The sequence below is a fragment of the Odocoileus virginianus genome, chromosome 30 (assembly GCF_023699985.2).
Source record: "Odocoileus virginianus isolate 20LAN1187 ecotype Illinois chromosome 30, Ovbor_1.2, whole genome shotgun sequence".
Taxonomy (NCBI): domain Eukaryota; kingdom Metazoa; phylum Chordata; class Mammalia; order Artiodactyla; family Cervidae; genus Odocoileus; species Odocoileus virginianus.
The window spans coordinates 15,829,691-15,846,546 of record NC_069703.1 but is presented as its reverse complement, the minus strand read 5'-3'; the positions used below and the strand labels follow the sequence as shown (position 1 = coordinate 15,846,546).

Sequence of the window (16,856 nt, the reverse complement as noted above, 5' to 3'; positions counted from 1 at the left end):
CGACAGGAACAGCTACACACTCCAGATTTCTGGCCTGTAGAATTCCATGGACTGTATAGTCCATTGGGTTTCAAAGAGTTGGACACAACTGAGCAACTTTCACTTTCATGTAAAAACTAAGTTAGATCCCCACCACAAAACAAAATATGAGATTAATTGTACATTAAATTTTAAAGGCATCAAATAGACAATAGATTATAGATGGATTATAAACTAAAAGTTTCAAAAGCATGAAATACTCATAGTACTAGAAAAACATAGGTAAAAGTTATGATGACTTGTTTTTAAACATGACATAAAAGTTAGAAATTTTAAAAGAGGAAAGATTATTTTAAATACAATACAGTATTTTTATTTTTAAAACAAAATATTTTAATACAATTTAAAAGAAATAATATTTATGCAAAAAATTTGTAAAAATGTTTTTCTTCACTTATAGTCAACTACATATTTCTTAAAACTAAGTATTTTCACAATTAGATTGTCAAAGTTAAAAAGAATGATAATTCCTTTATCATTGAGGATTAAACATATCAGTGAGAATTAAAAATATTGTATGTAGACAGGCACAATCTCAACTACTGTCTTGAAAGCTTTTGGTTGTGTATTTTGTGCTGTCTTAACTGTCCTACTACCATTGAGCTATAATAGGCAGGTTGAATTATAGACACCCCCAAAGTTGACATTGGTTATTGCTACAATAGCAGTTGTACAGAGATCAAATAGCCAACATCCATTGGATCATTGAAAAAGCATGAGAGCCCCAGAAAAACATCTACTTCTGCTTCATTGACTATACCAAAGCCTTTGACTGTGTAGATCACAACAAACTGGAAAATTCTGAAAGAGATGGGAATACCATAGCACCTGACCTGCCTCTTGAGAAATCTGTATGCAGGTCAAGAAGCAACAGTTAGAACTGGTTGGAACAACAGACTCTTTCCAAATCAGGAAAGGAGTACGTCAAGGCTGTATATTGTCACCCTGCTTATTTAACTTATATGCAGAGTGTATCATGTGAAATGCTGGGCTGGAAGAAGCACAAGCTGGAATCAAGATTGCCAGGAGATCATATGTGAAACAGATCGCCAGTCCAGGTTCGATGCATGAGAAAGGGTGCTCAGGGCTGGTGCACTGGGATGACCCAGAGGGATGGGATGGGGAGGGAGGTGGGAGGGGGGTTCAGGACAGGGAACACATGTACACCCATGGCTGATTCATATCAATGTATGGCAAATCCACTACAATATTATAATGTAACTAGCCTCAAATTAAAATAAATAAATTTAAAAAATTAAAAATTAAAATTAAAATACTGTGATAAAAAAAAAGATTGCTGGGATAAATATCAATAGCATCAGATATGCAGATAACACCACCCTTATGGCAGAAGGCAAAGAAGAGCTAAAGAGCCTCTTGATGAAAGTGAAAGAGGAGAGTGAAAAAGTTGGCTTGAAACTCAACATGCAGAAAACTAAGATCATGGCATTTAGTCCCATTATTTCATTGCAAATAGATGGGGAAACAATGGAAAAAATTACAGACTTTATTTTGGGGGGCTGCAAAATCACTGCTGATGGTGACTAAGGCCATGGAATTAAAAGATGCTTGCTCTTTGGAAGAAAAGCTATGACCAACCTAGATAATATATTATAAAGCAGAGACATTATTTTGCCAACAAAGGTCCATCTAGTCAAAGCTGTGGTTTTTCCAGTTATCATGTGTGGATGTGAGAGTAGGACTATAAAGAAAGCTGAGCATTGAAGAATTGACGCTTTTGAACTGTGGTGTTGGAGAAGACTTCTTGAGAGTCCCTTGGAGTGCAAGGAGATCCAACCAGTCAATCCTAAAGGAAATCAGTCTTGATTATTCATTGGAAAGACTGATACTGTATTTGAAACTCCAAGATTTGGACACCTGATGTGAAGAACTGACTCATTTGAAAAGACCCTGATGCTGGGAAAGATTGAAGGCAGAAGGAGAAGGGGATGAGACAGGATGAGATGGTTGGATGGCATCACCAACTCTATGGACTTGAGTTTGAGCACACTTTGGCAGTTGGTGATGGACCGGGATTCCTGGAGTGCTGTAGTTCATGGGGTCTCAAAGAGTCAGATACGACTGAGTGACTGAACTGAACTGAACTGATTGCTACAATAAGAGAATGTTCTTTTTAATTTTGCATATTTATAGAGACATATTTCTCAAAAATCATGTAGTGCTTATGCAGAATTTTCAAAAAGAAAAGAACAATAATTATATTCCTTTTATTATGACTTTTTGGTAATTTTTGAAGATGTCCAAATTTTTTTCACATCATAGAGATAATAATTTTTAAAGGTATACCAGTAATGCGTAACAGCTTTAAATAATATCTATAGATACATTTATTTCTTATAAAATGTATATTATCTTATATAACACCTTTACTTGAAGAGAATCTCACATGTTTTATACTGGCCCTCATCTGAAAACATCACCATGCAGGACAAATTCAGACTTCACTACCCTAAATTTTCAGTTATAATGGTGGGGATAAGTAACACAAACTGTTGCTCTTAGCCTTTTGGCTGGGATCAAGGGAAGTCCACAAACTTCTGGGAATCAGCAGTCTCAGTTGTGGAGGTAGAACACTGTGGCCGGCACTGGTGCACAATGGTTTTCCACAGCCTCTGGGATCATAAAACCTCAGGAGAAGAAAATTTCATCTCCAGTGACTCTACATTCCTGAATTCTTTAGAAGGCCAATTTGCTGCACACATATAAAAAAGGCACTAAGATTAGTTTCCTAATTTTCTATTTTGACCTTTGTCTTTCCAATTCTATAATGCTCTCTGACAACTGGATGCAACTTGTTTAGTTCAGTTGCTCAGTCATGGCCAACTCTTTGCAACCCCATGAACCACAGCACGCCAGGCCTCCCTGTCCATCACCAACTCCCAGAGTCCACCCAAACCCATGTCCATCGAGTCAGTGATGCCATCCAACCATCTCATCCTCTGTCATCCCCTTCTCCTCCTGCCCTCAATCTTTCCCAGCATCAGGGTCTTTTCAAATGAGTCATCTCTTCGCATCAGGTGGCCAAAGTATTGGAGTTGCAGCTTCAACATCAGTCCTACCAATGAACACCCAGGACTGTTCTCCTTTAGAATGGACTAGTTGGATCTCACTGCAGTCCAAAAGACTTTCAAGAGTCTTCTCCAACACCACAGTTCAAAAGCATCAATTCTTCGGCACTCAGCTTTTGAGTGTAAAGTCACTTTCATGGACCCTGACCAACATTAATTTTTTATTGAAGTAGAATAGATTAGAAGAAAATAAACCAGATAAGAATACAATAGAAAGTATCAAAATGCTTTACCCATAATTAAGGTCAATATAATGCCTTAAAACTTTTCATCATGGATATGTATACTGAGCCATGATGTAAAATGTTTGTATTGTAAATTGTGATGAAAAAAAGTTAGAAAAACACCAGAAAGGAGATCATTTAACTTTTAAGCAAGCAAGATTATCCTTTAAAAAATAATAATAATAAAAAAGCATACCTTCTATGAGAATAAAAGTAATATTTTGAAAACATTTTTTTTTGTATATGTTTGAAATGTGTTTCTGGTGTAACTATTTTAGGTGGCTTTAAAAATCTATGTTATTACTAAGACATGGACTTGAAGTTGGACCCTGTTTGGGATTCAGTTTTTTCCTCTGTAAGATCAGTATTTAAAACTCCAGTTCCTGGAGTTGATGATGGATAGGAGGGCCTGGCATGCTGCGATTCATGGGGTCGCAAAGAGTCGAACATGCCTGAGTGACTGAACTGATCTGAAAATGCTAAATGTAATCTTATTTCTATGACTTTTGTCGTAAGTTTGAACAGTATTTGAATAATATCTTAGTCTTCATTGCTCATCATTTGCAGTCATGTTGTTATGTAAAATGACTCTAGGACAAATTATTCTTCTAGAATTAAAGAAGATATATATAAATCACTTTAGTTATTCACATTTTAAGTGCCAGATGTGAAGATAACAGGTGAAAATAAATTGATTTGTGCCTCCAAAGTTCTGTATTCCTGATATAGACAGTCACAGAAGTACCCAGTTACAACATAATGGGGTTAGGGCTGTAATAGAAATCTGTATGCCATGAAATAAGATCACCAAGAACAAAGTTTGATGGGGATGCAAAGTAAGGGGTTCTGGGTAAAAGAGTCAATGAAAGATTAACAATAGAGATTTCTATTGACTTGAACCTTGAATATGTGTAAACATTGGATAGGCAGAAAAGGGCTTTAAAATACAGAAAAAAAGATGAAAAGGCAATTTAAGAAATAGACACGAGTTCATAATGAGGCCTGGTAACCAACCAATTTGGCTGTGAGAGAAGAGAAAAAATTTGAGATTGGATTCCAAGTTAGAAGTTGAATCAGTTAAATCAATGATGGCAGTAGTCACTGAGATCAAGGTAGGCAGAGGTTAGTACTGCAGCTGGACTGATGGAAATAAAAGCTTAGCTATGTCCTTTATGAGTCATAGAGATTTCTTATCCATCCAAGTAGAAATGCCTAATAAATAATCAGTTACTAATTGGAAACTAAGGTGAGATGTTTAGAGATACTGTGAAAAATGGCTGGAGATAGATATTTGAGGTATATCAGAAAAATGTTATAATCAACTCTTTGAAAAATGCTTGGCTCTCTAAGGGTCATGAAGAGCATGAGATATAAGGAGGATTTTTCTTAAAATTTATTTTAAATATGATAATCTCAAATATTGGACATGAAAAACCGGCTGGTAAAAAATGAAGCTGATTATAGCTGATAGAATAAAAATAATTTATAATGCAAAAGTCTTCCCTGATGTTTCAGATGGTTAAAAAAAAAATCTGCCTGAAATGCAGGAGACCTGGGTTAAATTCCTGGATGGGGAAGATTCCCTGGAGAAGGGAATGGCCATCCACTCCAATATTCTTTCCTGGAGAATTCCATGGGTCAGAGGAGCCTGGTGGGCTATAGTCCAGGAAGTCGCAAAGAGTCGGGCATGACTGAATGACTAACATTCTCACTTTGGGCTTCCCAGGTGTCACTAGTGGTAAAGAACCTGACTGCCAATGTAGGAGACTGTATGAGACACAGGTTTGATCCTTGGGCGGGAGAGATCCCCTGGAGAAAGGCATGGCAACCTACTCCAGTATTCTTGCCTGGAGATTCCCATGGACAGAGGAGCCTGGTGGGCTGCAGTCCCTTGGGTCACAGAGTCAGTCATGACTAAAGTGACAGCACAGAACCGCACGATGCAAGAATTTGAACTTGATCATTAATGTGCTGGATAACCTAGGGCTCACGCGTGATCGGCTGCTCCAGTTGTGTCCGACTCTTTGTAACCCTACGGATTGCAGCTCTACAGGCTTCTCTGCCCACGGGATTCTCCAGGCAAGGAGACTGGAGTGGGTTGCTATGCCCTCCTCCAGGGGATCTTCCTGACCCAGGTATCGAACCCATGTCTTGGCAAGTGGGTTCTTTACCACTAGTGCCACCTGGGAAGCCCAATTAAGAACTGTCTAAAACAGGAAAAGAGCATCTTTTCATTTGGGACAGAAAGAACATGAATGGGTTTGGATTTGGATTAAAAAAGAAAAACTAACATAAGAAAGGAATGCATTGATTTATCTGAAGATGGCTAATTTCCAGTTTTCTGGTGCTATTAAATATAGTATTTCACCTTGCATTTGAGCATCATTTGGTATTTTAATTTCCAAATTGAATATTAATAAGTTTTAAATGTGGGCTCTGCTGTGCTATTAAGAAACTAGATATTGTCTGTGAAACCCTGATGAGACAGTGATATCTCTTAGAGACATATGGACATATTTTGGACTTGTCCATAAAGAAGTCAGTTTATTTGGATTTCAATTTCCTCCTAAAATGAGAATTTTAGACTAATATAATTCATTAATTCAGCAAATATTTATTCATTACTTCCTTAGTGAGAGTCTGTCTTTTATGTTTTAATATTTTGTGATTATTTTCATCACATAGTTGGCTTTTTTTTGTGTGTGCCAATTTTGGAAGGAAACTCATCCAGATATATACTGGTTGGGAGAGATTATCTTTATTCCTGTCTGCTGATATTTTGGATAAAGAAGTAGGATAAACAAAGGGATTGTTCATGTGTGTGTTTTGTGTGTGCGTGTGTGTTCATGAAGTCTGAATATAGAGATGTTTGGTCTGCTGTAATTCGAACTGATTTGGAAAAGCTGAATGTCAAGTTTTCCTCAATTTTTTTTTGTTTGTAACATGTCCATAATATGATCACTCCATTTTTTATCACTTTATTTTCACTATGTCATTTATTTGTATATTGTAAAGTGTAGCCATCAATTTTCTTTTCATCTTTTTAATATTTGTGGTTATAACATCTTTCTTTTTTTTAAAAGTAATTTATTTTTATAAAAATATATATTTTATATACTATTCATATTTTTATTAGGCTGACACATACACTTCCTTTGTTATCTTGAAATACACAGATTTTATGTGTATTTATAAATATATGTATTTTTTTTCCTGGAAATACTATGCAAAAACTCATACTCCCTCTCAAGTATACTTTTTATAGTTCATATAATAGGCAATATTGTTTTTCTATTTTTGAATCCTGACTTGTAAACTTTGCTGATGTCAACAACCTATTAATAAGGGAGAATTTCCCTAGTGGCTGAGAGTGTAGTTTAAAATCAACTCTAAGTTCCCTTAATGAATCACTTAAGCATGTCTTTTAAAAATAGATTGAATAAAACTTCATTAAATAAATGAATAAAGCAGCTAGTGATGAAGAATGAATTAGACAAGATTCCCTTCCTATTTGACAATATTCCTAACTAACAATATTATCTTGTCATAGCCCATGGGTCACCAGGGATATATTTGGGACAAGGGTCAGACTTGATTAGAAGCTCCCAAATCTAGGCATGTTTTACTGACTCTGAATGGCAGTAAGGGGTTGGTAGGTCTTGGCACCTGAAGTGTAGCAGCTATAGCATATAGAATAAAACTATTACAGTACCTGTAGGCATGTATACCTAATGGTATGATCAGTCAGTTCCTTTGAAATGGTTAAAATCAGACTGCTGCTGCTGCTAAGTCACTTCATTCGTGTCCGACTCTGTGCGACCCCATAGACGGCAGCCCACCAGGCTCCCCCGTCCCTGGGATTCTCCAGGCAAGAACACTGGAGTGGGTTGCCATTTCCTTCTCCAAGGCATGAAAGTGAAAAGTGAAAGTGAAGTCCTCAGTCATGTCCGACTCTTAGCGACCCCATGGACTGCAGCCCACCAGGCTCCTCCGTCCATGGGATTTTCCAGGCAAGCGTACTGGAGTGGGGTTCCATTGCCTTCTAATTAGGAATAAAATATGTTACATTTTTTTTCTGATGTGAAAAATGGATATTATTGTGGCAGTTTAGAAAAGCCATGTATGTTTTTATAATTCTACCTTGCTAGGTTCAATTATTTTTAAAAATTAGTCATCTTCTCCAAGAGCCTTTTTCAAAGAATATAGGCTTATGCTATTGGTTAAAATAAGTAACTAATTATTAAAATTCAAAATTCCTTCCCTGTTCTGATTAGGATATAATCTTTATGTGTCCTGAGGCCTGACCCTGTGTGACAGCAATTATTTTCAATTATTCTATGATCTAGTGTGAGACAGGAAGCAGGAGTCCAGTTTAAGACCCGTCTCTATCTCTGCCTTCCCATACAAATAAGAACTTTACCCTTCCTGGAAAGTAATAGTAATAGAAAGAGGGTATTTTAAGAGTATTTCCAGAGGTTTGGAAATGTTGATTTATGATAAAGGGAACTGCTGAAAACCTTGGGGCTCCCAATTAAAAAAAAAAATGAATTTCCTGACCCCTCTCCTAAACTTATTGAATCAGAAAGTAGAAAGAGGACCAGACATTTTTACTTTAAATGCCTTTATGTGATTCTTACAGTCTACCCAGCATTGGTCACACTGATGTGTCTAATTATTCTCCCATGGGAAAATTAATAGTGGTATTTAGTTTAGTGTTAGTTTCATTAAACTGGATTTTCTACACATTTCATCATGCTCTAGAAGTAATGTATATTCTTGGATGGTCTTTGAGCTTTATTTGCTTCATTTAAAGTCTATTCTGATAATTGATGCTTTTTACTTTGGCCACCTGATGCGAAGAGCTGACTCATTTGAAAAGACCTTGATGCTGGGAAAGATTGAAGGCAGGAGGATAAGGGGATGACAGAAGATGAGATGGTTGGATGGCATCACCGACTCAATGGACATGAGTTTGAGTAAACTCTGAGAGTTGTTGATGGACAGGGAGGCATTGCGTGCTGCAGTCCACGGGGTCGCAACTGAACTGAACTGAGAAGCATGTTATATAACCCAAAGTGTTCATCTTGGTGGTGGGGGCACAATTTCACCATTCATAGGAATAAATATTGAATTAAAATACAATAATATTAGATTACAATCCAACTAGAAGGTACCTCTAGAGAGCATTTCATCAAGTCTGCTGTCTTAAATTAAGTGGAGGTCTGAAGCATTCAAAAGAGATTTCTCTTAAATACTGACAAAGACTCAGGAAGCCCATTCAGAGTCTCATTACAGTGTTTTTATCACTCTAATAGTCAATAAATTCTTCTTCACATTCAACCCAAATCACCTCTGCATTACCCTGAACATTTTTCTTATTCAAACCTCCAAGTTTGTAACCAAAAACAGCCTAGCACTAAAATTATTCAACATCTATTTAATGGACACAGTGTGTTTCATGGACACAGTTTGTCGAAATTTGATCAATAGGCAGAAATAATAAAGGCAGCATAGAGGTGAAGATCATTGAGTGCTAGTTGGAATAAAGTGAAATAAAAATAAAATAAGCGTACTTTAAAATGTGCTTAGAAATGTAATTGGGGGCTACACAGGATATTTGTCATGTATACAGCTGCTGGTTGGGAGAAAGGAAGTTTTCTGTCTCTTATTTATCTGAATATTTTGCCTTCAGAATTAGGCACACAATATTTCTCTTCCCCATTTAGGTCTTTTTCTTCCCGACTCTTCCTACCAGTTTGCACGTCAATTATGTTTGCTTAATCTCCCAATTAGGGGTAGAGGGCTTAACAACACTGATAGGAGATCAAAGGGAAGGTCAGCATGATTAAGTTTCAGACAAGGAATAATCAGTCAAATGGTACAAGTGACCTAGAGTTGCCCCATTTTCACGGGATAGAATAATGGTTTTCAGCTCTAGACTACATATTTGAAATCCTCTGGGAAGCTTATTAAAAGTATCAAATCCTAGAACATAGTGGGGAATGTTGATTTAATAGGAATTAGGTGATTCTCAGGCATTTTTCTAAGTACTCTATATCCTGCTATTCCAGTGAGGTCTGTGGACTATTAAGCTGTGATATAACCTGAGATCTTATTAGAATGGACAGTCTTGGGCCTCACTGATTGTCGACTAGATGAAAATCACTGATGCAAGTGTCCTCATATTAAAGCTTGAAAGACCCTTTTCAGTGACTTTATATAAAGCCTTCTTCAGAGCCACTTGATAGAGGAAGTGAAGAGAAGAAGAAGGCAATCAAGGTGAGAAGATGGAGGAGATGATGAAGGAGGAAAGGATAGAGGAGGAGAAAAGGGAAAGATATAAAAACTTGGGACAGAGATCATTTTACTTTGTTACTGTGAAATCAGTGCTCTGATTGTCCCACTTATGAATGCTCATTATCTTTTTAGTAACTCATAAGAAGTAAATATTTGATTAACAAATTGCCAAATTTCTTCAAATAAGATCAATTTGTTCCAAGGGAGTAACTTTAAGCATAGTTATTATTAAATTTAAAGAAGTAATTAAGTCCTCATTTTTATTACTGAAATGCTGATGTAATGAAGCTACTTATAAATAGTTTATTTATTTATTTTTTTGAGATGATAGATATTCCCTCAGTAATGTCCCCTTACTACTGAAGGATGCTTGACTCTTAAACTTTACCCATTTGATTCTCATGGATATTTTGAATTGATCCCTATTCCCAATTTCAATTTTACTGACCCTAATAAGCATTTTAATTTCATAGGTTTTATCTTTTATATTAAATAATCACAGATACTGATGTACCATGAAAGAATAAACTAGTTAAAATTCAACCCAAGTATAATAATGCACCCAATGAAGCAATTTAGAAAAGATACTAAATACAGGGGGGGAAATCTAATGAAATAATAGTCAAGCTAGGATGGAAATTAATATAACCAAAGCAATTATAAGTTAATGTTACCATGGAGGCTAAGTGAATTATCTCATTGATTTCAGGATGTGTTTTTTGTTTTGTGTTTCCATCAGAATGAAATATGAGTATAGTTTGATGTGTTTAATTCATATTAAGTAATGCTTATTAATCAGCAAGTGCCATTAAATAGATTGTACAAAGGGAAAGTTTTCTTTCTGAAAGCGAAACATAACAATGTGAAGAAATGGTTCTTAATAGTGTCTCAACATTGTTTATAGATTAAGCTTATTGCTGTCTTCTTTTGTTTATTATATCTGTCAAGCAAAGCTTTTTAAATACACTTCATGCTTACTGAACTCCAGGCATGTGAAAACTGTCATCAAATAATGCTTTTTTTGGTGTTAAATGCATCTTACCTTTAATATATCAATTATAGACTGTTTTTGAATCAAACCCCAGAATTAACTTCTAAAAATTTAAGTCAGTTTTTTAAAAAAATAATGACTTAGAAGAACATTTCTTTGCATGTTTCTGAAATGGAATGGGATCTCTAAGATCAAAATATCCTGAGAAAATATGAGATAGGCAGCCACTCTATGGGAGAAATTGCTATTTTGAAAAATTTAAAGTTGATCACACATATGATTGACTAATTTAAATGCATGTTTTAACAGTTCCACATTATAGTAATCATTACTGAACATAAGATTGTAGAGCAGTGGCCACAGGACTGGAAAAGGTCAGTTTTCATTCCAATCCCAAAGAGGGACAATAACAAAGAATGTTCAAAGTACAATACAATTGCACTCATCTCACCTGCTAGCAAGGTTACACTCAAAATCCTTCAAGCTAGACTTCAGCAATATGTGAATCAAAAACTTCTGGATGTGCAAGCTGGGTTTCAAAGAGGTGGAAGAACCAGAGGTCAAATTGCCAATATCCAGTGGATCATGGAGAAAGCAAGGTAGGTTCAGAAAAACATTTACTTCTGCTTCATTGACTACACTTGAGCATCTGGTCCATCACTTCATGGGAAATAGATGAGGAGACAGCGGAAACAGTGTCAGACTTTTTTGGGCTGCAGAATCACTGCAGATGGTAACTGCAGCCATGAAATTAAAAGACGCTTACTGCCTGGAAGGAAAGTTATGATGAACCTAGACAGCATATTAAAAAGCAGAGACATTACTTTGCCAACAAAGGTCCATCTAGTCAAGGCTATGGTTTTTCCAGTGGTCATGTATGGATGTGAGAGTTGGACTGTGAAGAAAGCTGAGAGCCAAAAAATTGATGCTTTTGAACTGTGGTGTTGGAGAAGACTCTTGAGAGTCCCTTGGACTGCAAGGAGATCCAACCAGTCCATCCTAAAGGAGATCAGTCCTGGGTGTTCATTGGAAGGACTGAAGCTGAAGCTGAAACTCCAATACTTTGGTCACCTCATGTGAAGAGCTGACTCACTGGAAAAGACCTTGATGCTGGGAGGGGTTGGGGGAAGGAGGAGAAGGTGACCACAGAGGATGAGATGGTTGGATGGCATCACCGACTCGATGGACATGAGTTTGAGTAAACTCTGGGAGTTGGTGATGGACAGGGAGGCCTGGTGTGCTGCGATTCATGGGGTCGCAAAGAGTCAGACGTGACTGATCTAAACTGAACTGAAAGCCTTTGACTCTGTGGGTCACACAAACTGTGGAAAATTCTTAAAGAGATGGGAATACCAGACCACCTTACCTATCTCCTGATAAACCTGTATGCAGGTCAAGAAACAACAGTTAGAACAGGACATGGAACAACAGACTGGTTCCAAATTGGGAAAGGAGTATGTCAAGGCTATATATTGTCACCCTGCTTATTTAACTTGTATGCAGAGTACATCATGTGAAATGTCAGACTGGATGAAGCACAAGCTGGTATCAAGATTGCTGGGAGAAATATCAATAACCTCAGATATGCAGATGACACCACCCTCATGGCAGAAAGCAAGAGGAACTAAAGAGCCTCTTGATGAAAGTGAAAGAGGAGAGTGGAAAAAGTTGGCTTGAAACTCAACATTAAAAAAACTAAGATCATGGCATCTGTGCCATCACTTCATGGTAAATAGGAGGGGAAAAAGTAGGAACAGTGACAGATTTTATTTTCTTGGGCTTCAAAATCACTGCAGGTGGTGACTGCAGCCATGAAATTAAAAGACACTTGCTCACTGGAAGGAAAGTTATGACAAATCTAGCCAGCATATTTAAGAGCAGAGATATCACTTTGCTGACAAAGGGCCATACATTCAAAGTTGTGGTTTTTGCAGTAGTTATGTATGGATATGAGTTCTACCATAAACAAGACTGAGCACCAAAAATTAATTCTTTTGAATTGTGGTGCTGGAATAAACTCTTGAGACCCCCATGGACTGAAAGGACATCAAATCAGTCCATTCTAAAGGAAATCATCCCTGATATTCATTTGAAGTACTGATGCTGAAGCTGAAGCTCTGATACTTTGTTCACATAATGTGAAGAGTCAACTCTTTGGAAAAGACCCCGCTGAAGGGAAAGACGGAAGGTAAAAGAGAAGAGGCTGCAGAAGATGAGATGATTAGATGGAATTACCCACCCACTCAATGAACATGAATTTGAGCAAACTGGGAGATAGTGGAGGACAGAAGAGCCTGGCGTGCTGCAATCTATGGGGTTCCAAAGAGTCAGACATGGCTTAGCTACTGAAAAACAGCAACAATCAAGGTTGTACTGTGTTCATTCTTTTTCTAATGTATTATTTTTATATTTAAATAATATAATAATGAGATAAATTATTATATGAACATTTATTAAATAATGTATTAAAATGGAGAAGGAAATGGCAACCCATTCCAATATTCTTGCCTGGAGACTTGCAGGGACAGAGGAGTCTGGTGGGCTGCCGTCTATGAGGTCGCACAAAGTCAGACATGACTGAATACAATTATGATTATTTGTTTAAATGTTATCTACATTAATTTCCTATTTTAGTAGGAAAGACCAAAGTATATAAATGAAGAGAAATGGAAACATTTTATATAGTTAGCTTAAAGCACCTTAGAGTAAAAAATGGAAATTAACATGTAGACATATGTGTCTAGTATTAAAATACAGCATGATTTATAGAATATGATTGCTGTTTCATGTCATGCTATTTTCCAGCTAAGCAATGCCTGTCAACCAAAAGCACATTAGTAGACTGTTCTGTGATAACACTGATTTCATATCTAGTAATATGATCACTTAGCATGAGTCTGCCATTTCAACTAGCAACTCTTAATACATTAAAGTCCAAGAGATGTGACTCAGATGGTAAAGAATCCTGCTCTAGTGCAGGAGACCTGGGTTTGATCCCTAGCTTGGGGAGGTCCCCTCAAGAAGGGAATGGCAACCACTCCAGTATTACCTGGAGAATTCCATGGACAGGAGAGCCTGGCAATCTGCAGTCCATGGGGTCACAAAGAGTTGGACACAACTGAGCGACTAACACAACAATACATTGAAAGAGCCTTGTTGAATCTGAAAGAGAGAAATCATATTTGAATCTGTTCTTTCCAAAAATGTCTATTAAAGTGTTTCCTTTATATGATATTAATTACTAATTAGAACATCTAAATAAATGTAACAGTTGGTTAAAAACAGGAAGATTAAGCACAATGTATGAATATTAACATTAATGAGTAGATAAAATTCATTGAATATATTTCATATATATAATGTATATGTAATATATATGTAAACTAATTGTGTTCTGTTAGTTGCTCAGTCATGTCTGACTCTTTGTGACCCCAGGGACTGCAGCCAGCCAGTCTCCTCTGTACCCAGATTTCTACAGGCAGGGATACTGGAGTGGGTTGTCATTCCCTTCTCCAGGCGATCTTCCCAAACTAGGGACTGAACGTGGGTCTCCTGCACTTCAGGCAGATTCTTTACCATCTGAGTCAAATCCTGTGGACTGCAAGGAGATTAAACCAGTCAATCCTAAAGGAACCTTATTATTCATTGGAAGGACTGATGCTAAAACTGAAGCTCCAATACTTTGGCCACCTAATACAAAGAGCCAACTCATTAGTAAAGATCCTGATGCTGGGAAAGATTGAAGGCAGGAGGAGAAGGGGACAATAGAGAATGAGATGGTTGAATGGCATCACCGACTCAATGGGCATGACGTTGAACAAACTCCAGGAGATAGTGAAGGACAGGGAAGCCTGGCATGCTGTAGTCTATGGGATTGCAGAGTCGGACATGACTGAGTGAACAGCAGCAATATGTATGTTTATGTATAATGTGTTTATAAATACAAATAAAATTTACATGGATGCCAGGTACAGTTCTAACACTGGAATATGCCATAAAACAAAGTGTAATAAATGAGTTGTAAAATATATTAGATCGTGATAGATGCTATAACAGAGATACAAGGGGGAAGAAGGGGAAGGAGGGAAGAGGACAGGAAGAGAGAGAAGGAGAAAAGTCCGAAAGACAACAGTGGTTTGGAAAGGATTTAGATATGTATTAAGTAAGGATAGACTTCATTGAGAAGATGAGATTAGAGCAAAGACTTGAAGGTTTAGGGGCAGGTCAAATTGACTTATTTTGTAGTATTTTATACCAGAATATTTACAGAAGAAGTTACTTACTTCAAAATAATTATCTAATTTGCAAATATAAAATATGCTCTCATATATGAGATCTGAAATTTTGTTCTATTTCAAAATCTTTAAACTTACAAGAAATATCACATGACTATTTTTACAAAATAAAAACAGGAGAGAGGATGAGTTAAAGTACTGTTTTAGTTTAAACTTTATTTGGTATTTGTTTACTATATAGGGAGGAATATAATAATGTCAAATGGAAAAATATAAAAATTATATAGTTTATGAATATAATCATCATGCTCAATTGAAAAAGACCCAAGTGAATCTATGGAATCATGAAATAATCAATGGTAGAATATAAGGCATCTTTAAGTCTAATAATAGATACAAACAATAATTCTAAGGTATCTTAATTTTGATGTACTATGTTTCTTTGTATTCTAACATTTGTCTGTTTACATTTTTAGTGCCCTACCCATTTAACTGTCAATATATTTCCTTTTCCTCTAACAAGTGCATTATGCACTCAATAAAGAGATATTTCTGAGTTGGCATTATATGACATTTGTTACTTGGAGGAAATACTTATTTAGTGTCTATTAACTGCCAAACAAAATACCAGGAATGTAAACATGAATAAGATGATATACTTCAATAAAATGCTCTAATAGTTTACTGGGGGAGCAGACATGGAAAAAATAAATACAGTATGTTACAATAAGTGCAATAATAATATCTAATGGTTGCTGAGCACTATTAATAGGAGTCATATTAGGCACTATACCTATATCTCTATTTGTGTCTTCAAGTCCATTACGTAGAAACTCATACTAATCCCATATTAAAAATGGTGAAGTGAAATACAGAGTGGTGAGATAATGTGTCATATCACAAGAACAAAATTTGAATTTGAGTTTGAATGATCCTAGACCCTCAGAGCTCATAGCTTCACCTGCTTGGTTGTTCAAAAGCATGTACATCAGATTAACTCAGTGTGGAGCTGTGTCTGAAAAGTTTTCAGAACAAAAACAGAACATTAAGTTGACATATGGATGAGTATTTGCTAGACAGAGAAGACAGGTTTTTTTTTTTTTTTTTTTTTTTTGTCATGAAGGAATATACTGTGACAAGGCAGTAAAAATCACAAATTCATACTATGAAAGGAGCTGAGGATCACAAGTGGTATTTCTGTGTGTCTGGATGTGAAGATCATATTGAGAGTAGTAAGAGATGTCAGTAGAAATAGAAATAGCGGTCAATTGATGGAGGACTTTTATCCCTTGCTAAGGGTTTACAGCTCTAATGCAGAGTTGGAAAGTAAGGTTCATACAGAGAAAGGACTGACACTGATTTATGTGCAACAGCTTATATTTTCAACACATTACCTTTATTATGGCATACAGGGTTATTTGTGACCTGAGAGAACTTTTAGAAGGCTATGCAATAGAGGTAAATCTCAGAATGAAGTTGGCGTAGAGAGGAGGGAGAGTAACAAAGAACATCTATTGGTAGCACTTGGGAATTTTATTAGGTGTAAAAAGTGAGGGTAGAGGAAAAGGAGAAATAGAATACATGTCCAGAATTTTAGCTGAAGTGTTGGATGGATGACGTTATCAGAAATTGAGATAAGGGAACAAACAAGAGAGAGACACTCTATGGTAGAGGTGGGGAAAGGATGCATTCCGTTGTGTACATATAAATGGGAAATTTTGCAGAAAATGAGAAATGCAAGTTGCATCTTGATAGAGATTTCAGATCTGAATCTAATGTCATCTACCTAGAGATAGTATGCAAAATAGAGGATGAATGATTATATCCAAGTATATGAGCTCTTAATCCATGTGAAGACCAGCTCTGAGGAGCACTAAAGTTTAAGGAAGCATGTCTTGCTGTACTAACAGTGAAGGAAGCTTTGAAGAACTCAGAGAGATGGGAAGAAACACGGCTGAAGAAATACAGAACCAAGAAACGA

At 36.5% G+C, this 16,856-nt stretch overlaps 1 protein-coding gene across 4 annotated transcripts in view; it reads left to right on the top strand.

Moving 5' to 3' along the window:
- Positions 1–16,856, top strand: part of ERBB4 (erb-b2 receptor tyrosine kinase 4) — a 1,221,654-nt gene that overhangs the window by 871,381 nt on the left and 333,417 nt on the right. The window lies entirely within an intron of this gene.